The sequence below is a fragment of the Taudactylus pleione genome, unplaced genomic scaffold (genome assembly GCF_031769625.1).
Source record: "Taudactylus pleione unplaced genomic scaffold, aTauple2 ptg000030l, whole genome shotgun sequence".
NCBI classification, from domain to species: domain Eukaryota; kingdom Metazoa; phylum Chordata; class Amphibia; order Anura; family Myobatrachidae; genus Taudactylus; species Taudactylus pleione.
This window is the reverse complement of record NW_028284432.1, coordinates 2960398-2968390: the sequence shown is the minus strand read 5'-3', so window position 1 is coordinate 2968390 and position 7993 is coordinate 2960398.

Below are 7993 nucleotides of genomic sequence, written 5' to 3'. Positions count from 1 at the left end.
CAAATAACTCACATCAATAACAAATTACTACCTGCCTGATCTTTGGTTTCCTTATCTTTATGTGATGATTACCTCCGGTGAGCTCGCTGTGATAGATTCGTTGACGTGTAAAGATATGGGTTACGATAAGAAGTGCCTTTTAAGGACTAAGAAGACTCTGCCTTCTCCATGTTTTCTCGTGTTTACGGGACCCGCACTGTGCCTATAAATCGGTCATTCCGCAGGAAGCTTTTGATTCCCATCCAAGTTCTAACCAAAGGCGGTTTGGATGAGATCCATTTTAGTGTTATGAATTTACGAGCATATAATAATAATGTGGTTTGCAATTTCTATCATCTCTCCCAGCGTATAACACAAGTTGTATCAGTTCAGGCTTTGCTTCACTGCCCCTTTAGGAGTTTAGAGTGTACCTGTCACAAAGAATTTAGATGACATATTGAAATGTACTGTATATATACACACGTTTCCAGTTTTTATTGCAATTTAAGCAATTCAAGTACAGTGAATAACCTGAAATGGAACAGAGGTAAGGGGTAAACTGCTAGAGGTTGAAAGAGAAATGTTTAGGTTAGCAAAAAACGAAATTTCAGAGTTATAAAAAAAAAAAAGTCTTTTTCAAGGAACAAGTAATGAGCTAAGAACTTGCAGCTGTCCTGCAGGAGTAACAATGAGGATGTCCTGGGCCATGAAGCACCACCAGTGGACTACTGATGACTGGAAGGTGGTCTAATGAGCCGACAAATCAAATGTAAGTCTGTATTTTATCACGCAGGGTTTTGGACGCTGTCAAGTAAGCAATAAGATGGTTCCTTGCAGGGTTGGACTGGCCCACAATGGTACAGGGGAAATCCCCGGTGGGCCCCACTGCCTGAGGGCCCTACCACTTGCACTAATGTCAGGTTCCAGACTGTGCACTTGAATTAAACATTGTTACTCTTTTAGAGGGTCTAATGATTGTCCAAACATCTGTGGGGGCTGGCCTTGTCCACTGTAGGAACTGACCACACCCCAAAGCATGGGCCCCTACCATTGCATTCCCCCGGTGGACCCTTCATGTTCCAGTCCGACACTGGATCCTCGGGATGTGGGATTTATTTGGTAAGCAGCAGCTTGTAAAAGCGTATTCTTCTCACACGTTTAAGCCCGCGTTTTAAAAGGGCAATGCTTTTAATAGCAAAACACCCCATGTTTTCATGTTTTGCATTGCCCTTTGAAGTTTTACATATCGACGGCACACATGTAACAGTGATGCATAACCACATTAGCACTCGCTAAAGGGGTTATGTCATCCTTTTAGTATTCAATCTTTAGATGGCGAGAGCGATGCGGTCCCTATTGCTGGCATTGAACGCCCAGCAGCAGCGTTGTCAGCTTCAACGAAGCCTTCCAGACACTGCCAAGTTCCCATTGGGTTAAACAGTCATACACGTACAGACTGACCATCGCACATACGCATGACAGAGTAGGCCGTCACTGGCAACAATAGGCTGCCAGCAGCTGAAAGGAGGACCCCCGCCGACGAGGAGGGGGATGTCGCTGGACCTTGGCGGAGGGGCAAGTAATGACGAATACCTGTGGCATGTTTGTTTGTATCACTGTGATACTAAACGACATATGCCGCTGGTAATGGTATTTAGGATCGTTGTTAAATGGGGGTCTATTTACTAAGCCTTGGATGGAGATAATGTGAATGGAGATAAAGTACCAGCCAATCAGCTCCTAACTGCCATGTCACAGGCTGTGTTTGAAAAATGACAGTCTCCATCCAAGGCTTTGTAAATAGACCCCTTTTTAGTCTCTAATCTTCTCCCCATATTACCAGCTTTGTAAGGGTGTTCATTAGGGGGCGGGGTTAATTACGTGATTCTAGTATAATCGCGTCATTTGGACCCGCTCCCTCTTAAAATATGCGTGATTCCTGGACATTTTGTCGTAAGGGGGCGAGGCCTAATGACGCGTTTGGTTCCGGCCCCACCCCCATCACTGCCCGACTAGTGCCTCTGCCCAGGCTTCTCCCGGGGAGGGCAGAGTAACATTCGGCAAGTATGGGACAGAGCCCTAAAAATTGGGACTGTCTATCTGATGTCAGGACAGTTGTAAAGTGTGCTTCTTCAGAGCCCTGTGAGCTCTCTATGACAGCTGTCAGTAGCACTTGCACAAGTAATGAGACTGCCCAGGTCCAGTGATCTAGGGGTCTATTTACTAAGCTTTGGATGGAGATAAAATGAACGGAGCTTAAGTACCAGCCAATCAGCTCCTAACTGTCATGTCACAGGTTGTGTTTGAAAATTGACAGTTAGGAGCTGGTTGGTTGGTACATTATCTGCATCCACTTTATCTCCATCCAGCTTAGTAAATAGACCCCCTAGAGCAGGGGTCTTCAACCTTAGCCCTCCAGCTGCTGTGGAACTACACATCCCAGCATGCACTACCATAGTTTTAGCATGCTGTTATATCAAAAAGGTGGCAGTGCATGCTGGGATGTGTAGTTCCACAGCAGCTGGAGGGCCAAGGTTGAAGACCCCTGCCCTAGAGCTTTGCACAACCCATACTGCTTGTTACCAGAACTCTTGTCTTTGGCCCCTGGTAAAAGGGCCCTGCTTTGAAAAGAGGAATGGAAAGATCATTATTACAGTTTAGTTGTCAGTCATAGATCATCCACACAAATCATAAAGTTCATGCTTCAAAGTCATTACTTCAGTTTAAGAGGAAAAGTGATGTCTGTGATAAGTGCTAGCCAATCAGCTTCCAACTGTCATCTCGCAGGCTGTGTTTTAAAAATGACAGTTGGGAGCTGATTGGCTGGCACTTATCACAGACTTATCACTTTTCACTCTGTCACTTATCACTGCTTAGTACATAGACCCCATAGTCTGGTAAATATGTATTTTCCAACCTCTTAGAAAAGGAGCTCTGCAGTAGAAATCTCAGCATCTTTGGGCAGCCCATAAAGTGTTGTCAGTGGTACTTATGTTACTTCAGCATTGGCACATTTTTCAAGAGTGGGTTAGATAGAGCCGTAAGTGCTGTCACAACAGAGAGACGTCCAACTCTTACAATAAATAATCCGGCAGGCATAAAAACAGGACTTAAACTTGCAACCATTAAGATGCAGTTATGAATTCTGTGGTCACTTCGAGAGGCTTGGTTCAGTTCCTTGCGGTAATTTGTTAAACAAGGCATGCCGACTAGCAGAAAATAACACAGAAAGAAAGCTTCTGTAAGCTGTTTAAGCTCGTCAACAACTCACAGCCCGCAAGTGTATAGTCATTTATTACCAATGAAATACAGACTGACTATGTGCATTTATTTTTGAGTAAGTTATTGCATTAATTCTGTATGGTTGTGTTTTTATTTATTTTTTTACTAAAATCGATGACCCAGGAAATCTATTCTGTTCAGTTGTGGAACAATAATTTTTTTTTATTGGAGGTGGGGAGATATAAACAGTCAGACAACCAGAACCAGAATATAAACATACTGTACACATAAAAATTAATTTTTTTGGCTGGCTAAAAAAAACAACATAAAAAAATTACATTTTTTATTTTATAGTAATAGACAGTGTATTAACCCCCCCTCCTTAGTCCGGCCCAGTATACCCTTACACATACATAGAGTTTAGATGGTCCTCACTGTGTGAATTAACATTTGTGTGACTTAAGGTGGGTACACACTGACAGATTTGCAGATGATGGTCGTTCATACACACTGAACGGCCATCGTCTGCTTGTGCCCTCGGGTTCTAGCAGCCGGGGGGCGGGACCCGGCGGCCGATGGATAGGTTGGAGGCGTGTCCTGCCCCCCTCCTCGCGGCTGCCGCTGTGTGTGTACGGGCGGTCTACAGACTGCCCGTACACACTTGCCGATGGGTAGATATGTCTGCAGACATATCTGTCCATCGGCTGTGCAGCACAGCCAATGCGATATGTCGATGACCGACGACGTTCACCGACATATCGCGGGTACACACCGGCCGACGTGCAGCAGATACATTGGCCGATCAATTGATTGGCCAGTGTATTCGTCAGTGTGTACCCAGCATAAGAAGCATATTTATTAAACAAATATTGCTGGAAATACCCCAAAAACTGACGTTTTAAGTATCCCCTGAATGTATTACAGGGACCCGTTTCCAATGGCAATAGCAGCCACCATATATTTTTATGGAGGCTGCTATATACAGTCAGGTCCATAAATATTGGGACATTGACAGAATTTTCAGATTTTGGCCTCTATTCACCACCACAATGGCTTTGAAATTAAAACAAACAAGATGTGCTTTAACTGCAGACTTTCAGATTTAATTTGAGGGTAATTACATCCAAATCGGGTGAACGGTGTAGGAATTACAACAGTTTCAATATGTGCCTCCCACTTTTTAAGGGGCCAAAAGTAATGGGACTATCAACTCAAAAGCTATTTCATGGACAGGTGTGGGCTATTCCCTCGTTATTTCATTATCAATTAAGCCGGTAAAAGGTCTGGAGTTGATTCTAGGTGTGACATTTGCATTTGGAATCGGTTGCTATCAACTCTCAATATGAGAGCCAAAGAGCTGTCACTATCAGTGAAGCAAGCCATCTTAGGCTGAAAAATCAAAACAAACCCATCAGAGAGATAGCAAAAACATTAGGTGTGGCCAAATCAACTGTTTGGAACATTCTTAAAAAGAAAGAACGCACCGGAGAGCTCAGCAACACCAAAAGACCCGGAAGACCACGGAAAACAACTGTGGTGGATGACAAAAGAATTATTTCCCTGGTGAAGAAAAACCCCTTCACAACAGTTGGCCAAATCAAGAACACTCTACAGGAGGTAGATGTATATGTGTCAAAGTCAACAATCAAGAGAAGACTTCACAAGAGTGAATATACAGGGTTCACCACAAGATGCAAACCATTGGTGAGCCGCAAAAACAGGAAGACCAGATTAGAGCCATTACAGTTCTGGAACAACATCCTATGGACAGATGAGACAAAGATCAACTTGTACCAGAGTGATGGGAAGAGAAGAGAAGGAAAGGAACTGCTCATGATCCAAAACATACCACCTCATCAGTGAAGCATGGTGGTGGTAGTGTCATGGCGTGGGCATGTATGGCTGCCAATGGAACTGGTTCCCTTGTATTTATTGATGATGTGACTGCTGACAAAACCAGCAGAATGATTTCTGAAGTGTTTCGGGCAATATTATATGCTCATATTCAGTCAAATACTTCAGAACTCATTGGACGGCGCTTCACAGTGCAGATGGACAATGACCCGAAGCATACTGCATAAGCAACCAAGGAGTTTAGGCTAAAACTGGACTGTTATGCAATGGTCAAGTCAATCCCCTGACCTGAATCCGATTGAGCATGCATTTCACTTGATGAAGACAAAACTGAAGGGAAAATGCCCCAAGAACAAGCAGGAACTGAAGACATTTACAGTAGAGGCCTGGCAGAGCATCACCAGGGATGAAACCCAGCGTCTGGCGATGTCTATGCGTTCCAGACTTCAGGCTGTAATTGCCTGCAAAGGATTTGCAACAAAGTATTAAAAAGTGAAAGTTAGATTTAGGATTGTTTAGTTTGTCCCATTACTTTTGGCCCCTTAAAAAGTGGGAGGCACATATAGAAACTGTTGTAATTCCTACACCGTTCACCTGATTTGGATGTAATTACCCTCAAATTAAATCTGAAAGTCTGCAGTTAAAGCACATCTTGTTTGTTTCATTTCAAAGCTATTGTGGTGGTGAATAGAGGCCAAAATATGAAAATTCTGTTAATGTCCCAATATTTATGGACCTGACTGTATATTGTAAGATTTTCCGCAGTTTGGCCCCGTTAGATAACAATATATTAGGTATGATGAGATGTTTTGCCCACTAATATGGACAGTCAAAGCCAATCTTTGTGCAATGAGATTTATTGGGGCTTGCAGTGGTTTCTGTGTCTGACAAAGTACCGTAATGAACCTGGCCAATAGCCATTTAAGAGGCCATTTATATATGTATGCTACATTGGATGTGACTGGCATTGTTCAGGCCTAATCAGGAACCTGCATCTGTGTGTTGTATTGTATTACTGTATGTGCTCAGGGCTATGTATTAGTTGTCTTTTTCTTTTATTTTCTTTCTCCCTGGACATCCATTTGTGCAGATTTATGTAGGGATCGCTGCTTCAGTTTTGTCCAATTCAAGTAAATGTCATCTAGTATTTTCTGGCGGCATTTTCTCTGTGATGTCTTTATCCGTGATTGTTGTAGCATAGAACCTTTCCTCTTAAGCTACTGTACTGTGAGATAAACCTGACTTTTTATGAAAAGGAACATTTCCGCATTTCACAGTCATTACAAGCTCAAATTTGGCAGAACTAATGTTCAGATTAGTGCATTGAGTGACTCAAATGGGAAAAGTTCAGTAATTCAATATGCTTTGATAGTCCAGTATGCCAATGTAATGCATCCAGCTACTGGCTGCTTCTCACAGTTATATACCATTTTATAACACTAACAAAGGCTCACTGCATCCAGTCACAACAGCCAATCAGCGATTAGCTTTTATCTGTTTAGTGCGTGGCAAGCAATGGATTTAATAGTCTCATAGGATGTTATGGTTTAGTGCAAAATGTGCACCTGCAAGAACTGCAGCACTAAAGATGTATTTTTTTTTTCTGCTTGGAGACTATTTTTATTCTACTGCACCTGTTTTTGTAGATATGCGTGCGCAGAGTACCAAGGTAACATGGCGTTTACTGCACCATAAGCAATTATTTTTATTGTATAATGGGGGAAATAGTTATTATCCCGGCTTTCGGGATCCTAACACCGGTCAGAATCCCAGTGCCAGCATCCTGATAGTAAGTATTGGGGTTAGAGGGAGGGTTAGGGTTAGGCACTAGGGGGGAGGTTTAGGGTTAGGCTGTGGGGGGGGGTTAGGTTAGGCTACGAGGTGATGGTTAGGTTTATGCTGCAGGGAGGGGAATTTAGGGGAGGGGTAAGGGAAGGATAATATACTTATCTCTATCTTTCGAGATTGTCGGGCATCCCGTTCACAACCCAATGGACGGAACTGGTTGAAGACGGATGAACTAGTGAGTTGCATACAATGAAGGGATTACACTTGCCCACTAGAAACACTCTATATGGGAAGCACATTAATAGGACAAGTCTCCAGTGCCTCTATTGTAATTATTTTAATTTACTATATAATACCTTATGTTTATTTACTATTGAATACCTTCTGTCTATTTACTATTTAATACCTTATGTCTGGGAGAGAGAGTTCCTACAGCTCACACATGCTCCAGAGATACGTTTTCCAGCTGTTGGGAAATACTTCCTTCCTGGAAGAGAGCATAGCACAGTGACGTAGTGGTTAGCATTACAGCCTTGCAGAACTGAGGTCATAAAGTCATTTCCCAACCAAGGCCCCATCTGTGTGGAGTTTGTATGTACTCCCTACATTTGCGTGGGATTCCACCGAATTCTACAGTGCTCTCTTGGCCTGGAATCCAATATTTATTTATTTATGTCTACTGCACAGAGAGCAAAGCATATTGTAATAAAGCAATAATATAGCATAATAGAACAGCTAACAGTTTCATTTTAAGGGCTCCCCCTTTGGACTGATGCCCCCTAAGCTGGAGATATGCGTGAGAACCACCAGGAGGGCAAAAAAAAGGCATGGTCTCTCTGTGGGCATGGCAGGTAAACATATGCGCTATATGGGCATTGCTTGTCGGCAAAGCACAGAAGCCTCTGGGTGGAACAGCTCAACCATGACGTTTGACCTAAGCCTCTATAATAGCTGGATATGCCACGTGGCTCGCTTCTGTTTTATGAATGCGGTACAACAATATCAGTTCTAGCCTTCTCCTAACACCTATTAAGATCACGAATAAAATAAGCTGGTGGAAAAGTTTTAGGCCAAAGCCAATGAGTGGACCTCTCTGCATACGTATGTCACTTGCAATGTCTCTCTAAACTTGGCCTGGTACCTATGTGTA